Here is a 19,630-nt window from a genome sequence, read left to right as displayed (position 1 = left end):
CCCAGGAGGCGGAAGTTGCAGTGAGCCAAGATTGTGCCACTGCACTCCATCCTGGGTGATAGAGCGAGACTCAAACAAACAAACAAACAACAAACAAACAAACAAACAGACTTGGTCTCTTCAATTTTTCTATTAAAAATTCACTTGTTATCACAACACCTTTTAGACATTTCAGAATTACTTACAGTCTCATTTCATTCCAGAAAGAATTTGCGGTGGCTTACCAAATTATATGAATATAATAGGGTAAAGATAATTGAGGAAATCTGGATGAAGGAAGGCTAAAGCTCTATCAATAAGACAAAAATGGCAAAGTTAGTAAAGAAACCACATGATTTGAAGTTCTGAATATTTACTAGATGGGGACATCAGTTTTGCTCTGATCTTTCTAGTAGTCTATTTCAGCATTTAATATGGTCAAATATAGAGCAAAATGTAAAGAAATACAAACCTTAGGCAGACACTGTCCATTTTCTTCTAAGCTCAACTGTTATTACTGTCTATGCAAATAAAGCTTGGCTTTTCGTTTAAACCTCAGGAAAACGGTTCCTTCCTCTCATGCCCACCATTTCTAGCCAGTGGAAAGGTGATGGGCTGCTAGCTCATTGACCACAGAGCGGTGCCCCAGCTTTCTCTCCTGCATCTATGCACGATGGATGGAGTGCAGAGAGAGGCTCTGTTCTCAGGCTCAGGTGTGTCTATCTTCTTGGTAGAAGGAAAATAGCCTTGGTTATGTCAGGGAAGACTTTAAACTTCCTTTCTCAAGTACTTTCCAACATTTTGATGTTTCATCTTCTCAGTCTGGTCTCTACCCAGATGCAGTATGTGCCCACTGTGAGGATGATGTTATTCCAAGTGAGACGTTACCTTGGCAACCAACTTACCAACTCACTCAATTAACCAGCTTCCTCTCTGTAATCAATACTCATTAGCGCCGAATCACTTCTTCTCTTTGCCTTGCAATTTTAACCACTCATCCGGGTCAATCTGTTTTTTAAAAGTAACAGTCATTTCTCCTTTGGAATATGGAAACTCATTTGAACCCAACAGAACTCCTTTCCCTGGGGCCCCTGAGGAGGCTGTCATCCCATCTCAGGTTCACCCAAGGAAGTACCAGCTGGTGATTTTGGTGACATTGGCAGCAGAGCCTCCCCAGTGGCTTCCAGCAAGTCACTGGGGCCTTGCCCACGGGGGAACTGACAAGAAGGAGGGCCCCACCTGCCATTTGAAACCAGAGAGACAGCTTCTGTGTACCCAAGAGACTCCTTGGAGTTTCCAAGGGAGAAATACTACTATGGGATGGTTACTGTAGACTGACATGGTTTGAGAATAGAGAGAAAAAAATGTATTATTAAAAACCAAAACAGTCTGTTCCACTTCCCACTCTGCTTCTAAGGCAGGGGATGGGGGGTGGTGGTGTAATTCATGTCTCAGGGAGATAAAATTCTACACAACTTCCTTTGCTGCACAGAACCCAGTGGGAGATGAGGGAGACAATGGGTATTCCGGAGCCTTTGCAGGTTTTCCGGAGCTACAGCTCCACAGGAGACCTGGAGTGGGTGGACTTTGGTGGAGCAGGAATATTTTGTGGGTCTCCAGAGGTTGGTGAGAGAGGAGAGGGAGGTTGAGTTCTAAGGAAGTAGAGCCCTGAATGTGGGGAAGGCGGGCTGAGCGCTCTGATGGTGTAAAGACTTCTCATGGCCCTAAACTTCATGAGAGTCAGCTATGTGCACACGTGCCCTGGGTAAGTGGTGTTGGAAGCAGACCTGGGGATGCAGGAAAAGAGGCCTGTTCCGCCTCTGGAATGTGATGCACACAACAATAGCATTGCTGGCTGGCTAGATGACCCACAAATGGAAACACTTAATTAATTAATGAAAAGCGTTGTCCTAGGCACTGGAAATTCATTAGAAGTTGAAGCAGAAAGATCCCTGCTCTCAAGGGCTCGCGTTCTAGTGGCAGAGGCAGAAAACAGGCCAGGAAATGAATGAATAAGCACTTCAGGTATGCTGAGTGCTCTGAAGATAATGACTCAGAGAGAGCCTGGTAGGTGGCCCCTTTAGACGGTGCGGGTCGGGGGGCCTCTCTTGGGAGCTGACGTTTGATTTGAGCTGAGAGCTGAAGGATGAGGACTGGCCAGCTCATAAGAAGCCCAGAAAGAGTGCTCCAGAAAGAGCAACGCCCGACTGTCCTGGCCATGCGTTCATTTTCTCCACCAGAAGTGAATGCTCTCTACCCCGAGTGCCTTCACATTGACTCCAGGCTCTCTCAGGGGCCCCGTGACTTCTGATACAGACCCTCTTTCCAGCCCTTAAAAACACTCAGCTTCATTGGTAATAATAATAATAAAGCCAGCACACCTATGCAATACCACTGTCATCTTGTACATTTAAGGGATTAAAAAAAAGTCACTGGTGAGGATCTAGTGAAATGTCTCTCTTATATGCTGCAGGTGGAACTGCGAATTGGGAACCCCTTTGAAAGCAACTGGAAAATATTATTGAAAGCCATAAAAATGTTCCTATTTCTGGAACCAGTAATCTTATTTGAGGATCTGTCCTAGGGTAATAATATAAACTATGGAAAAAGTCTGTGCACAAATATGTCTACTTGAAGGTTATTTATAAGAATGCAGAACAACAGTTTCAGTGTGCAATGACAAGAGAAAGGTGGTGAGGGGTCAGCCCAATGGTGTATGGGGTCGCCATGAGAGCCGACACAGTGAAGCCATGTTTTTGAAGTCACATGAATCTTGGCTCAAATCCTGACCCTTCCAGTTTCTTTTTCTTTTCTTTTTTCTTTTTTTCTTTTTCTTTCTTTTTTTTTGAGACAGTGTCTTGCTCTGTTGCCCAGGCTGGAGTGCAGTGGCACAATCTCGTCTCAATGTAACCTCTGCCTCCCAGGTTCAAGTGATTCTCCTGCCTCAGCCTTCTGAGTAGCTGGGATTACAGGCCTGTACCACCACATCCAGCTAATTTTTGTATTCTTAGTAGAGACGGGGTTTTGCCATATTGGCAATACTGGTCTCGAACTCCTGACCTCAGGTGATCTGCCTGCCTCACCTCTCAAAGTGCTGGGATTACAGGTGTGAGCCACCCCACCCGACCTGACTCTTCCAGTTTTTGCTGTGTGATCTTGGTCAAGTTTTTTAATCTCACGGGGCCACTGGGCCTCAGTTTCCTGATAGAACAGGGATATCACTCATCTTATTTTTCATGAGCAGAGAAGAGTCATTTCCATGAAGAGCTATGTTCCAGGCAGTGGGTGGTCAGCGCTCCAGCAACCCTCTTCCTCCCCTACAGTGACAGCTCACCAAGCACTTTTACTTCCACAATCTCACGCAATCTTGACAACCTCAGGATGATTATTTCCACTTGGCAGATAAAGAAACTGAGGCTAAGTGAGAGTAAGAGTCACCCAGTGGTTAAGGGGGATAGTCAGTACTTGTCCTTAGGATTTCTGACCTTTGCATGTGCTGTGGCAGTCTCTTCTGCAACTCCTACACATCCTTCAAGACCCAGTTCTAATATTACCTCTTCTAGGGAGCCTCTCCTGATACCTCCCTGTCTGTGCTCCCATGGCACAGGGAGGCTTGTGACCTGGAGGCATGCATGGGGCTTTGGTAGAAAGTTTAGCTTCAGATTCAAGGCCCACCTTTCCCCTCCGCCACCTCCTGAGAAGATGGAGTGGTAATTACTCTGGTTATATCTCCCTCCTGATTTAATAGATGAAAAATAGGGTTTAACTTTCTTTGGTACTCAGAGGGTGGTGAGGTTAAAAATGAAGCAGGTTCTTCGAAATGACAGCTGTCCTTTTTCTCTTCAGCATGGAGGACTCTAGAAATGTCCCCTGCGTGGGCATGCACCATTTAATAGAGCATGGCCTCGGGCCTCAGTTTCCTTGTCTGTCCAGTGGAGTACTCCTCGGAGGGTTGTGGGGGGTCTGCATGAGTTAATTTATGTAGAGCTTTCTTCACAGTGACTACTGGAAGCATGGCACGAATGTGAGCTATTATTTTCATTAATCTTATTACTGAAGGGCGCACTTTGCGCGGGGTAATTGCCTGTTTACTGAGAGGCCTCCCCGGGCCAAGCGCAGGGCCCGAGGCAGGGCCTGGCACGATGCCCAGCTCCGCAGAGCGCAGGGAGGGGAGGAAGAAATGAAGAGATGTCCCCGGGGAGGTGATATTTGAGTGAGGAGAAGACGGAGAGACTCCGGAAGGGCCCTGAGGCCATGGCCAAGGCAATAATGAAATGCGCGGCTGCGGCTTCCGGGGCGCGCCTGGGGGAGCCCTTGGGACCCGCTAAGCTGGAGCTTAACCCCGGTGAGGGGCGGCGGGCGGCGGCCCGGGGCGGGGGCGGGGTGGGAGGCATCCTGGAGTCCGGATCCGCTGGCTGGGGAGGGGCGGGTGTCTCCGTGAGACCCCCAGGCTCGCGTTCTGCCCCACCCCGCGCGGCCCTGCGGCGGCCTCGCCCCGGATTGTTTACCCCCAGCCCGACCTCACTCCTAGCCTGCAGCTAGGACCCAGGGTCGGGAGTCAGCCTGTCCTCATTCTGGTCCGGACCCAGCCTCTCACCAGCCTTGTGACCTTGGGGAGGGCACTGAACCTTAGGCGCTCCGGGCCTCAGTTCCCGCCTCTGCAAACTGGGAATAATCACAGCGCACGCATTAGGGTTGTTCTGAAACTAAATGAGTTAGTTCAAGGGCGTAGAACAGGCACACCGCAAGTGCTCAATAAATGTTGGGGGTTGTTTCTTTGACTGGGAGTCCTTTGGGGGAATTTGCTGAGCCTGGTGCCGAAAGCAATGGTTTGAATCCTGTTCTGTCGCTATGTGTGACTTCGGGCAGGTCATTTCCGCTCTTGGAGCCTCAGTATCCTCATCTGTAAGATGGGGGAATGTCCATCTTAAACAGTTAGGCAGATGAGGAATAAAACACCAGCTCCTGTTTGGGGAGCCAAGCACCATGCCACCTACTCTGTGCCTCCACTAAACTCACATAATCCTGGGCATGGTAACCCCTCAGCCATTCCTTCCACTTACAAACGAGGGCTTACGGGGTTTACTCAACCTGTTTGAGGTCCCACAGCCAGCACATAGGGCAGCTGAGGCTAGAAGGGAAGTCTCTCTGATGCTGCGTGGCTTCTCCCAGCAAAGGGAAGAATGTGTGTCTATTTTGTCAGCCACAGAACTGGGCAGGGCTTCAGGGAGAGGCTGGTGAGCCTCAGGCCCCCATGGGAGTGAGGCAGGGCCGACATGACCGTGAGCTTGGCAGAGGGCAGGCTCGACCTGAGTTCTCATCTCTCCTTGCCTGAGTGGTCTTGGACAGCTGCTCATTATTGAGCCTCGAGTTCCTCATCTGTCAGGTGGGCACCTCCTGCTTCCCTGGTTATGTGAGCTGAGGTCACTGTAGAAACGAGGAGTATATCAGAGAGATTAGGGAACCAGGTGAGGGTCCTGCCGGCAGAAGGACCAGCACAAGTCAAAGCGTGGAGGTGTGAAACCGGATGGAGGATTGGCGTTGGAGGCTCAGAATGGCAGGAGCAGGGGTGGGCTTACAGAAGAGGCTGGAGAGGGAAACAGGATCCCGTGTGAATGGCTTGATGATGAGCAAAGAGCTTGGATTTTATTTTGGAGCAGCCTTTGAAGGCTGAGAGTTGAGTTAGGGTTTGGGGCATTAGGTAACTCCACCTTGAACACCAACAGGAGCATCCGTCCCCACTGAGAGACTGCGTCTTGCCTAGCACTGGACAGGTTTCATTTAAACATCCTTAGAACAACCCTCTGTCTCAGGTAGGCATGTCAATAATCCCCATTTGAGGCACAGTGAGGTTAAGGAAGTGGTCTGGGGTCGCACAGCTGCTAAGGGTAGAATTGGGATTTGAAGCAGGCTGGCCAGCTCCAGTCCACACCCCTAACCACTTTCCCCTTTTGCCTCCCTGTGTGGTCAGCCCTGAGCACCAGCCCTTCTAGGGCTGACTCTGGAAAGTCCCAAGGTCGTGGATCTCTCTGTTTGTGCCCAGCCTATTTCTGCTTCGTACCTGGGCTCTTGGGCCTAGGTTGACTGACGGTGCAGCTTTAATGGAGTAGCCTTGGCTGCCGAGGCAAGGGGGAGGGGAGCAATTTCTCAGAAATCCAATAAGTGGAGTGACTCAGTGTGCGGGCAGCCCCCTTCCCACCCCTGCCTCAGCTCTGGTCCCAGCTGACTGAGGTCACGGTCACCCCCACCCCACCCCAGCCTGACCCAGCACCTCCTTCCTGGCCGGGGTCTTGGGAGCGTAGTCTGAAGACTGCCCCCAACCTTTGCCCTGGGTCCCCCATCAGGTGCAGCCTCCTCAATCTCTGCCTCCCGTCCTGCCCCTGTGCCACCCTCCCGGACCTTCCACCTGGGTCATCTTTCCCAAAGGCAAATAGGATCTTGTCTCTCTCCTCCTCTCTGCTGCCCCAGAGGGGTCCCAATTCCTCAGACAGGCCAGCAAGGTGGTTTGCCATCATCTTCCACCCACCTTCCCAGCTCTGTGTCCTGCAACTTCCCTAGACACAATCAGTAAGCATCTCCTTGCGCCTCCAAGAGTCTCAGAGCTTCTGTAACTAACCTGCTGTGCCCCCTGCCAGGAATGTCCTTCCTTTCGTCATCATGGTAAAATTCTACTTAGCTTTCAAGGGGCACCTCCTCCTGAAAGCCTTCCCTGATTTCCCCTGGCATGTCTAGTTACTCCTTCTCCTGTGTGCCCCCAGTGCTTGGTTTGCACTGGTATTAGCAGTGATCCCATTGTATGACAATTATTTGATTAGCTGTCCCCTCTCCCCATCAGACTTTGAAAACTCCTCAATAATATCCTAATAGCTGTCATCACTGAGTGCTTACTATGTGCTGGGTACTGTGCTAAGACTTTACCTGCCTGATTTTTAGTTTTCTCAATAACCCTGGAGGCAGGCACCATGCCTATCACCATTTTACTAAGATAAATGGAAGCACAGCCAGGTGAAATGACTTGCCTGAGGTCATACAGTACTTAAGTGGCAAAGCAGTCTCTGCAGAGGTGGCCTCTTAATCAGCCCTCTCTGCTGCTTCCTCTTCCAAGCTCGGGCCCCAGCACAGATCAGCCGTGCCCAGAGATTTGCTGAATGAATGAATGAGCAGGAGACCCCCCACAGCCAAGTCTCTGAATTGGGAGGTTTAGGGAAGGGAGCTAGCATGGAGTGAGCTCGTGTGACAGGAGTGCCCCCAGCAGCCCTGGGGCTCTGATACTATTATAGATTGAGTGTCGCTAACAGGAAAATCTGAAATTTAAAATACTCCAAAATTGGAAATTTTTTTGAGCACTGACATGATGCTGAAAGGAAATACTTGTTGGAGCATTTTGCATTTCTGATTTTCAGATTGGGGTGCTCAATTGGTATAACACAAATATCCCCAAATCCAAAAAAGTTCAAAACCCGAAACACTTCTGGTCCTAAGCATTTCAGATAAGGGATACACAACCTGTATCTCAGTTTACAGATGAGGAAATGGAGACTTGGAGCTATTAAAGGACTCCCCCGAGCCCAGAGTAAATTAGTTGCAGAGGCAGGGGCTGCGTGATTCAGATTCCAGGTTGGGACAAAGGTCTGGGGGGACCTCTGCTTCTGGAGAGGAGAGAGAGGCCCCTTTTTATTTCACCAAAGCTCCCCCTCCAGAGATTGCGGTCATGGCCTTGACTCTATTGTCAGGGGGCCTGAGAAGGGCATGGTCAGGATATTTTCAAGTAAGAATTCAGCTAAGGCCTGGTGAGGAGAGGCCAAGTGAAGTGTCTGCTGGAGGAGGGAGAAAGTGAGTTTAAGTTGAATTTGGTAAGAATTTGGGCTTTGAAAATGGACAGTGCTGGGTTTGAGTCCTGCCTCTGCTGTCTGTTAGCTGTGTGACGCTGGGCAATGCTTTAACCTCTCAGAATCTTACTAACCTGATCTGTAAAATGGGGATACTATGCCTCATATTAGGTTTTATTGAGGATCACAAAATGTTGCATCCAAAGGATTAGTACTTGGCACATAGCACTTTGTAAATAGTAGTGTTTATTAGTAGAGTCAGCATTAGGCTAGAATTTAGGTTAGATTGAGTTGATAGAATTTTGAGGGAAAACCTTGGACCCAGGGCTGCCAGTCTGTTTGGGACCTGTCTGCACTTGTCTATGTCTTAGGATGGCACAGAGGACTCTGCTAGTGATCAGGACAGGGCTGAGCTCAGAGCTGGGGCTTGGGTCACAGTAGAATGAAGAGTGAAACAGATTGGAGTTAGAATCCTGCTTTTCCCACGTTGCTGGGTGACCTTGGACAATATACTTGCTCTCTCTCTCTTATATTTTTATTTTTTTGAGACAGGGTTTTCCTCTGACCCCCAGGCTGGAGTGCAGTGGCCTGATCATAGCTCACTGCAGCCTCGACCTCCTGGGTGCAGGTGTTCCTCCCACCTCAGGCTCCCACGTAGCAGCTGGGACTGCAGGCACGCACCACCATGCCCAGTGTTTTTTTTTTTTTTTTTGAGACAGTTTCACTCTTGTTGCCCAGGCTGGAGTGCAGTGGTACGATCTCAGGTCACCGCAACCTGTTTCCTGGGTTCAAGTGATTCTCTTGCCTCAGCCTTCCAAGGAACTGGGATTACAGGCATGCGGCACCATGCCCAGCTAATTTTGTATTTTTAGTAGAGATGGGGTTTCACCACATTGGTCAGGCTGGTCTTGAACCCCCAACCTCAGGTGATCCGCCTGCCTCGGCTTCCTAAAGTGCTGGGATTACAGGCGTGAGCCACTGTGCCTGGCCCACCAACTGTTTTATTTATTTATTTATATTTATTATTGTTATTTTTTTGAGATAGAGTTTCTCTCTTGTTGCCCAGGCTGGGGTTTGGTGCAATCATGGCTCACTGCAATCTCTGCCTACTGGGTTCAAGCGATTCTCCTGCCTCAGTCTCCTGAGTAGCTGGGATTACAGGCACCTGCCACCATGCCTGGCTAATTTTTGTATTTTAGTAGAGACAGGGGTTTCACTATGTTGGTTATACTGGTCTTGAACACCTGACCTCAGGTGATCCACCCGTCTCAGCCTCCCAAAATGCTGGGATTATGGGTGTGAACCACTGCGCCCGGCCTTATTTTTTGTATTTTTAGTTTGAGGCTGGCCTGGAACTCCTGAGCTCAAGTGATCCTCTTGCCTTGGCCTCCCAAAGTACTGGGATTACAGGCATGAGCCACCGTGCCCGGCCCACTTGCTGTCTTTAAGCTTCATTTTCCCTCTCTGTAAAATGGGGGTAATATTGCCCATCCCAACAAGGCGTTTGGTTAGGATTAACTAAGATCATGGTGCCAGCCCTTAGACCTCAGTGAGTGTTTTGTATTTTAAAAATGATTTTCCTCCCCAGCAGTTTTCCACATCAAATTGTTTCAAGAGAACGACCACGTAGCTGCTTGTAACTAGCTTTCTTCGTCCATCCTTCCAGCCACCCGCGGTTAGTCCCTGCTGGAGTCAGATCTGCAGCGGGCACTGTGGATCCGGAGGCAGCAGAGGAGAGGGGTCAGGAGAGGCCTCCCTAGGGCAGAGATCCCTGGCTCCGTTTTGCAGGCTGGCAGGGGCGCTGCATGTGTGAAGGCACAGAGGCCTGCCCGTTGAACTATGCGGAGTTTTATGAAAATCGAAATGGGTTAGGGGTACAAGCAAAGTCCCAGTGTTTCCAGCGTTCTTTCCAACCCTGTCGCCTGTCGCTCGACGCGGACCTCCTGCAAATGAAGCGCGGGTGCCCTCTGCTGGCCTGCCTGCTGACTGCACCTTCTACTTTGGGGACTCCCAGCCCCCGTGTCTTTGGGAGGCAAATGTCCATAAAAGGTGGAGTATCTAAACTGGAAAGACCCTCAGAAATCATCCACCCCTGACTTCCCGATGGAGACGTGAGGCCCTGTGTGGGGCAGGGAGCTTGCACAGGGCAGGAATTCGGGCCCCTGAATCCAATGGAGGCTGGGCTGTCAGTGCCTGGGATAGGGAGGTGCCCAGGGAGGGTTCTTGCCGCGGAGCTCCAGCCTGTGGGAGGTGGGATGGGGGTGGGTGGAGGGTGACTGCAGAGAGCAGAGGGGGTTTCAGATTCTCAGCCCCTTGCCCCATCTGGCTGGCTCAGTCGTGGGATTTCCTGTTTTGTCTTGGAGCAGCAGCATTGCAACCTGATAGCCATGAAATAGGAGCTCAGGATGTGTGTGTGTGTGTGTGTGTGTGTGTGTGTGTGTGTGTGTGTGTGTGTGTGTGTGTGTGTGTATCTTGAAGGGTGATGTTGGCATCAATCTGTAGGTGTCCTGGGCTGGTGACATCACCCCCCCTACCGCTCTGATCTTCCTTTAAAGCCCTTCCTTTCTCCACTCCTAAGTCCCCAGTGGCTGCCACTGCTGCCTGGCCCTTGGTTCTCCAGCAAAGGTGGTGGTAGGTGAGGGGACCTGAAATCAGGAAAGACCCTTACCTTTAGAGCCCCAACAGAAGATAGCCATGGGTGCCAAAGCTAGGGTGGGCTCAGAATGGGCAGGCGTCATAGGCGATCAGAAGTGGGGAGGGTAAGAGAGAAGCGAGTTGAGGACAGTGCTCAAGCTGCTGGCCTAGATGATGGGTTGTACCCTTAATGAGATGAGGAGCTTGGGGAGACCACAGCGACCTGATGCCTGGAAGCTCATCCCCTGTGGAGAGCACTGTTTCCTGTCTCATCCTGCTGGCAGGGCGGCTGTGTATGTGTGTGTGCGTGTGCGTGTGTGTGCATAGGCACTGTGTGTGTGCTGGGTATACCACGTCCATGAGCTGGGAGCCTGGGTTTACTAGGGATGGGGGCCATAAGACCAGGAAGAGGCCCGCCTTGGCTGGGAAGTGACCCTTTGTTCCCAATATGGATCACATCAAGGCCAGTAAGACTGCGGTCTGTTCCTGGTTGATGGTGGGTAGGGAGGGCCTAGCTTAGCCTGGCTTAGAGTGCAGATGGGAGTTCCAGGCCTGCACCCGTCTTTCCCAGTAGGGTGGCCTCAGGCAAGTGCCTGCCTCTCTCTAGGCCTCAGTGCCCTCACCTGACAAATGGAGACAATGCAGTGTAGATGCGTGGAGACAGCGAAAGAGGCACTGCAGGAAGAGTGCTCAGTGCTGTGTCTGGCACACTATGGGCCCTGGGTAAAGGGCAGAAGGTATTAGTGTTTCTTAGCTGGGTGTTCTGGTGCTTGGTAGTCGGGCCCCATCTCTCTGTCTGACTTTATTGCTCCTAGGCCTTCCTCCTGACTCTGCTCCAGCTGCACTGACCCTTCTTCCATGGGCCTGGAGAACACCAGGTTCATTCCAGTCCAGAGCCTGCTCAGCAGCTCTTCCTGCTGCCGGTTTCAGTTGTTGCATTGCCTATTCTGTCTCAGCTCTCAGGTCCCTGTCTAATGTCACCTCCCTGGGGCAGTCTCCTTGACTACTATAGCAAGGCACCTACTGTGCCTCTCAACAGCCAGCCTGCCTGCCTGCCTGCCTTCCTTCCTTCCTTCCTTCCTTCCTTCCTTCCTTCCTTCCTTCCTTCCTTCCTTCCCTTTCTTTATTCCTTCCTCCCTCCCTCTCTCCCTTTCTTTCTTTTCCTTCCTTCCTTCCTTCTTTCTTTCCTTCTTTCTTTTCTTTTCTTTCCTTCCTTCCTTTCTTTTCTTTTCTTTCTTTCTTTTTTCTTTCTCTCTCTCTCTCTCTCTCTCTCTTTCTTTCTTTCTTTCTTTCTTTCTTTCTTTCTTTCTTTCTTTCTTTCTTCCTTCCTTCCTTCCTTCCTTCCTTCCTTCCTTCCTTCCTTCCTTCCTTCCTTCCTTCCTCCCTTTTTCTTTTTTGAGATAGGGTCTTGCTTTGTTGCTCAGGCTGAGTACAGTGGTGCAATCATAGCTCACTGTAACTTTGAACTCCTGGGTTCAAGGGATCCTCCCACCCGGGCCTCCCAAAATGCTGGGATTACAGGCATATGAGCCACCATGCCTGGCCCCTGTTGTCTAGGGGTACTGTTGTTGGAGCAGGTGCTGCTGGAGAGTGCATGAGTGTGCATGTATGTTCACCTATGTGTTCATATGTATGCCTGGACATTTGGGGGAAGATTGAGGCACTTTCTAATATATCCTAGCCCCTGACAGCACCAGAACCTGAGTGATTTGTTGACTGTTTGTTGCCCCACCCCATCTCTCAGGCTGTGAGCCTCTTCAGGCTGGGGACCTTGTCTCTTGTGTTCCCAGCCATGTCTCTGGTGCCTGTAACAGTGTCCAGCACATAGTAGGCACTCAATATTTATGTGATTTATGTAACTTATGTGTGGACTGTGCAGAGGCTTCTAGCGCATGATAATTTGGAGCCAGATGACCCTGGCTTGAAATCCCCAATCCTGGCTCCATCCTTCATTGGCTATGTGAGTCTTACTGGGCCTTGGTTTCCTCATCTGTGAGAGGGGGTTAAGTAGAGTGACATCAAAGCTGGTTGTTAGGAACCAAAAAAGGTCATGAGCACACATCGTGTGTGTCAGGAGTTACTGAGAACAAGAATGATGCTGGTATCAATCAATGACTGTGTGCCGGGCACGGCTCTAAGATCTCTACTTCTTTTAACTCATTTCATCCTCACAACTGCCTTGTGAGGGAGGATTATGATGATCCTGTATTACAGATGAAGACACTGAGACTCAGAGAAGGAAGTCCCATGCCCGGCGATGATCCTGACTCCCCAGCAAGTGCTGTAGACGCAGGTGCTTTTGGGGGCCCAGCCAGTTTCCTCCTTGGAATTTAACCAGTGCTCAGGAAGGACTGGAAATCAGGCGACCTGAGTCCTATTGCCATCTCTGCACTGACTTGCTGTGACCCTGGAGGAGGCTGTGCCCCTAGGACCCCTTCTAGAGCCCCATTTGTCCATGTGCATCATGAAGGCCTGGGACCAGGTGCTGGTGGGTTGTGAGGGGTTTGCAAACTCCAGTGCCTGGGGCCAGGCAGGAACTAGGAGAAGGCGGTTGGAAGTGGGAGGGCTGGACTGAACTGGGCAGCGGCCACTCAGCTCTGGCTGATGATGGCCAGGCGGGAATGCAGGCCCAGTATTGCCAAATCTTTGAACTTTTCAAGAGAAGCAGAAAATTTGGATTTGGATTTTTAAATGTGAAATCTGATTTTTAAATGTTGGCAACAATTTAAAAAGAAAGACAGAAAGACGCTGTGTAGGCCAAACAAAGCCCATTTGTGGGTTGCATTTGAGCTCGTGGCTGTCACTTTGCAATCCACGAGATACTCAATATTTAGAGGCCCCTTCCTGTCCTTGGGCCTTTGATAAAAATGACTCACACTGTTAAGAACTTACTATGCCCAGGGACATGAGTGTGATGTCATTGAACTCTCTCCCCACCTCCTTACCCACCATGTAATATTTTCCTACCAGGTAATGTTATCATCTCCATTTGATAGGTGGGCAAACTGAGGCCCAGAGAGGTTAAGTCATGTGTCCAGGGTCACATAGCTAATAAATGGCATTGCTGGGGCAGCCTTGCTGAGCAGGGCTCTCCTGCTCCAAAGCTCACCCGTGTAACCATTTTCCCATACTGCCACAATGAACTTGACCTCCTACCCTCCAGGGCTCCCCCATCCTGGCCTCCTGGGGACTCATGCACTCACTGGCTGACCCCAAGGTTGATCTAGCATAGTCTTGGCCTAGAAGGGGGATGACCAAGGCAGGGGACCTCCTGATCCTCCCAGGACTCTGGGTTTTCCTCTCCCCAGATCCCCAGGTGCTGCAGGCTGCACAGGAGACCTGCTGGCCTGATGAGAAACCTGCCGAAGCAGCACCGAGGCCGTGGCCTCCTCCAGCAGCCCAGCCATAGGCTGGAGGAAATGTCTTCTCCTTTTGGAAATCCTGGCGTGGAGTGGGCCAGTCCCTGTGTCAGTCAAGCTGCTGTCCACGTTGCATATTTCTTTCTTTTTCTTTTTTTGAATCTCATTCTGTCACCCAGGCTGGAGTACAGTGGCGTGATTTCCGCTCACTGCAAGCTCTGCCTCCCAGGTTCACACCATTCTCCTGCCTCAGCCTCCCGAGTAGCTGGGTCTACAGGTGGCCATCATCATGGCTGACTAATTTTTTGTATTTTTAGAAGAGACGGGTTTCACCATGTTAGCCAGGATGGTCTCAATCTCCTGGCCTCATGATCTGCCAGCCTTGGCCTCCCAAAGTGCTGGGATTACAGGCGTGAGCCACCGTGTCTGGCCCAACATTGCATATTTCTCCAGGAACCCCTGCTACAAACTAGGGCTGAAAATCCCCCAGGTGTCTCCAAGACCACGTGTGCCTATGTTCAAGTGGGTTTGTGGCTCTGCAGAGGTCACTGTGTGTGAGGGTGAGTTTGGAAAGTGCCTGTATCTGCACGGTGGGCTTTGCTGTCCACTATGTGTGGGGGCCTGTCTAGGGGTACTGTTGTTGGAGCAGGTGCTGCTGGAGAGTGCATGAGTGTGCATGTATGTTCACCTATGTGCTCACATGTGTGCCTGGACATTTGGGGAAAGACTGAGGTTTGTTTTTTTTAATTATTTATTTTTTATTTTTTGAGATGGAATCTTGCTCTGTCACCCAGGCTGGAGTGCAGTGGCACGATCTTGGCTCAATGCCAGCTCCGCCTCCCGGGTTCATGCCATTTTCCTGCCTCAGCCTTCCCAGCAGCTGGGACTACAGGCGCATGCCGCCTCGCCCGGCTAATTTTTTTGTATTTTTAGTAGAGACGGGGTTTCACCGTGTTAGCCAGGATGGTCTCCATCTCCTGACCACGATTGTGTTCCACACGCCTTGGCCTCCCAAAGACCTGGGATTACAGGTGTGAGCCACCGCGCCTGGCCTTTTTTATTTTTATTTCTTATAGAAGTCTAATTTTCATAAAGTGTGGAAATCTTTTATTATTATTATTATTATTATTATTATTATTTACTTTTTTTTTTTTGAGACAGAGTCTCGCTCTGTCTCTTGGGCTGGAGTGCAGTGGCCAGATCTCAGCTCACTGCAAGCTCCGCCTCCCGGATTTACGCCATTCTCCTGCCTCAGCCTCCCGAGTAGCTGGGACTACAGGCACCTGCCACCTCGCCCGGCTAGATTTTTTTTGTATTTTTTAGTAGAGACGGGGTTTCACCGTGTTAGCCAGGATGGTCTCGATCTCCTGACCTCGTGATCCGCCCGTCTTGGCCTTCCAAAGTGCTGGGATTACAGGCTTGAGCCACTGCACCCGGCCTATTATTTTTTTTCTTTGAGATGGAGTCTTGCTTTGTTGCCCAGGTTGGAGTGCAGTGGCACAATCTCAGCTCTCTGCAACCTTTGCCTCCCTAGTTCAAGTGATTCTCCTGCCTCAGCCTCCCTAGTAACTGGGATTAGAGCTGCCTGCCACCACGCCTGGCTAATTTTTGTATTTTTTAGTAGAGATGCGGTTTTGCCATGTTAGCCAGGCTAGTCTTGAACTCCTAACCTCAGGTGATCCGCCCGCCTCAGCTTCCCAAAGTGCTGGGATTACAGGCATGAGCCACTGTGCCCGGTCTAGGTATGCAAATCTTAGATGTACATCCTGATGGATTTTTATATATGTATAAAACTGTGTGACTATCACCGGTGTCCAGGGACTCACTTGTGCCAGCTCCCTACAAGGTGACCACTATTCTAGCCTCTGTCACATGCATCAGGACTTCAGTTCCCCTTGAGATTTTTTTTTTTTGAGAAGGAGTCTGTCACCCAGGCTGGAGTGCAGTGGTGCGATCTCAGCTCACTGCAACCTCTGCCTCCCAAGTTTAAGCGATTCTCCTGCCTCAGCCTCCCGAGTAGCTGGGATTATAGACACATGCCACCACGCCCAGCTAATTTTGTATTTTTAGTAGAGACGGAGTTTCACCACGTTAGTCATGCTGGTCTTGAACTCCTGACCTCAGGTGATCCACCTGCCTCAGCCTCCCAAAGCGCTGGGATTACAGGTGTGAGCCACTGTGCTCAGCCATGTCCTGGTTTTTAAAGTGGCAGAGCCTAGGATCCAGAGAGGAGACTGACCTGGTCTCGGCCGCATCCGCCTGCCCAGGCCTTGGCTTCCTTCAGCTCTAGCTGTAACCGGGTGGGATGTGAGGGCTCTTTGATTATGCCTTTCCATCTTAGGCCCCCTGAGCACTGTCATTGCTCAAGCAGAAGGCAGTGTGGGGCCACGAAGAGAGAGCTGGCTTGGCAGCCATACAGGGGACTTGAGGTCGAGTCCTGGCTCTGCCACTTACTTACGGTGTAATTTTGGGCAGATCGTTTTGCTTCTCTGAGCCTGGGTTTCTTTCTCTATAAAATGGGAACAGTAATAGGACTCATTTCATAAGAGTGGTGTGAGGATTAATAGCAGTAATGGGGCCCATGACAGCTGCCAGACTTGGAGGGTTTATCACATGCTGGATGCCGTTACCACACTGAATCATCCCAGCGCCAATATAAGGAGGTTATCGCTGCTATCCCCATTTTACGGAAGAGAAAACTGAGGTTCAAAGGGGTTAAACGGGTTGCTCAAGGTCTTCTACTAGTAAATAGTAGTGCCTGGATTCCAGCCTGGATCTATCTGACTCCAAAACCCAGTACGCTTAACCCGGGAGGGTTATTCAAGATATTTAACAATTGGCCTGGCCTGGGCCTCGAGCCATCAGAATAGATGCCTGCCATAAATAAACAAGTTCATGCGCTCCCAGCCCCATCTCATCCGTGACACATTAGACTGTGTTAAATGGGATTAATCCAGGAAATGAGATTACAGATGTCAAGCAGCTTGGAGAACCATGAAGCACTCCACAAGCGCTGGTTTCTATTTCTTGTCACATTGTGGGACTGGAGAACTGGCCCGGGAACCAGGAAACCTGGGCTTACGTCCTGACTCTGCCATTAACTTGCTGGAAAGCATTGGAAGAAAGTTTCCAGAGTCAAACATTAACAAGGCCAAACCTGCTAAAGCGAGGGTGCGCCCCTCCATGTGCTAATTACAAACAGCTCATCACAGCAGAGCCAGGCCTTCAGCTGGGCCAGGTTGTTAGCGCATTCAATTAAGGAATGGCATGTTAGAGTTTCTAAGAAACAACTTAAAATATGTTGTATGTATTTGATGTGTACAACTTGCCATATTTAAAGCACACAACCTGGTGAATTTTGACAGATGTGCACACCTGAGAAAGTGTCCCACAATCAGGGTACCTCCCATTTCCACATCCCCTCACTTCGTCTCATTCCCTTTAGCGGTCCATCCCTTCCCCCACTCCCATTCTCAGGCCAGCATTGATCTGTTTTCTTACCCTCTAGGTCACTCCTTCTTTTCCAGGGTTTCTGTAATTGAAAGCACAGAGTATTAGACTTTTGTCTAGCTCCCTTCATTCAGTCAACTCCATCCTGAGATGTATCCCGGTTTCCTGAGATGTATCCCTGTTGCTGTGTGTTCCTCTTTATTGCTGAGTAGTATTCTGTCGCATGGATATACCACAGTTTGTTTTTCCATTTGCCTGTGGATGGACATTCGGGTTGTTTTCAGTTTTTGACTATTATAAGCAAGCGGCGACGAATGGTAATGTGTGTGTGCCTTTGTGGGCATGTGTTTTTGCTTCTCTTGGGTAAATACTCAGCAGTAGAAGGGCTGGGCGGGGCAGACCGCTTTCCAGGGTGGCCGTGCGTTCCCACTGGTGTGTGTGAAAGTCGCTGTTGCTCCACATCCTCACCAACACTTGGCATGGCCGGCCTTTTTCATTTTGACCATTCTAGGGGGTGTGTGGTGCTATGCAGCGTGGCTCACACTGCAGTGTGGAAGAACAAATGGTTTCTTTTCTTTTCTTTTTTTTTGAGACGGAGTCTCGCTCTGTCGCCCAGGCTGGAGTGCAGTGGCCGGATCTCAGCTCACTGCAAGCTCCGCCTCCTGGGTTTACGCCATTCTCCTGCCTCAGCCTCCCGAGTAGCTGGGACTACAGGCACCCGCCACCTCCCCCGGCTAGTTTTTTTTTTTTTTTTTTTTTTTTTGTATTTTTTAGTAGAGACAGGGTTTCACTGTGTTAGCCAGGATGGTCTCGATCTCCTGACCTAATGATCCGCCCGTCTCGGCCTCCCAAAGTGCTGGGATTACAGGCTTGAGCCACCGCGCCAGGCCAGAACAAATGGTTTCTGATGGTCTGTGATGTGCTGGGAGGTGCTGATCACCATGAAGAGGGTGACTATTGGAGGAGTGGGTGCTGGTTTATTTTATGAGGCACCAGAAGGCAGAACTAGGGCCAATTAGTGGCACCCACAGGGAGACAGTTTGTGTCTAATATTTCAGAAAGAGCTTTCTGTTAGGGCTGTCCAACGATGGAATGAATTTTCTTCCGGAGTAGTGAGCTCACCATTGCTGGGAGTGGTCAAGACTCTGAGTAACTGGTGAGACTTGTGGGGCTGGACTAGATTTCTAACGAGGTTCCTCCGGGCCTGCCTATTTTGGTGTCTGTGGTTCTAGGAATTATCAGATGATAAAAGTCTCACGACCAGAGTAAGCATTCATATCTGAGTCTTGCTGGCTCCGCCCCCCACCTCCGCCTGTGGGAACTCCGGCTCCTGGGTTCATTCCTCTCCCCTCTCAAGTGTGTGGGTGAATCCCTACCCCCTCCCACCGCGGCTGCTGCCTCCAGCGTCTCCATCGGGGCCCTGCCCCAGCCGGGCCCTGCCTCCCAGGACCCCCACGCTCTCAGTCCTCTGCTACTTCGGGAGCTCACTGCTTGCCAGGGAGAGAGAGGAAGGGTGCTTCTTGAGGGTGCGTCCCCTGGCAGGGCAGCATGGACCATCTTCAAAGCAGCTCTCTCTGCCCACACTCAGCCTCCCCACCTAGGGTTGTTGCTGCTGCCGAGGTGGCCGGGCTGGAGCGGGTCCTGGTACCAAGTGTCAAGAGGTGTTCAGAACCGAGACCCCCTCCAACCAGGGGCCCCTGCCACTGAATCTCGCTTGCTACCCGCTCTCTGCTTTCTCTTACGGAGGCTTTCCTCCTCGGCTCCTGGCAGTCCTGCCTGGTTTCCATTAGGTGCCTGCCCCAAGTCAACCAGTTACATCATACATCTGTCTGAACCCCAGCCATGGCGAGGTGCAAGTACCTTTTGCCCCGTGGCCATCCTGTGGCCAGGAGGACGGTTGCACATGGAGGCTGGATGCTGAGTGTCACCCAGCCCTCATACTGCATGCATCCAGGTCTCAGATCTGGCAGGTCCTCTATGACCCAGCAGAAGTAATCAAAGGCAATTTCTTTTAAAAGGAAGGCTTTCGGCCGGGCGGGGTGGCTCAAGCCTGTAATCCCAGCACTTTGGGAGGCCGAGATGGGTGGATCATGAGGTCAGGAGATCGAGACCATCCTGGCTAACACCGTGAAACCCCGTCTCTACTAAAAAATACAAAAAACTAGACGGGCGAGGTGGCGGGCGCCTGTAGTCCCAGCTACTTGGGAGCCTGAGGCAGGAGAATGGCGTAAACCCGGGAGGCGGAGCTTGCAGTGAGCTGAGATCCGGCCACTGCACTCCAGCCCGGGCGACAGAGCGAGACTCCGTCTCAAAAAAAAAAAAAAAAAAAGGAAGGAAGGCTTTCTTTGGGACTATGTTTACTCTACTTGATTCTTTTAT

This window comes from Rhinopithecus roxellana, chromosome 12 (assembly GCF_007565055.1).
Source record: "Rhinopithecus roxellana isolate Shanxi Qingling chromosome 12, ASM756505v1, whole genome shotgun sequence".
Taxonomy (NCBI): Eukaryota; Metazoa; Chordata; class Mammalia; order Primates; family Cercopithecidae; genus Rhinopithecus; species Rhinopithecus roxellana.
This window is presented reverse-complemented; position numbering follows the sequence as displayed.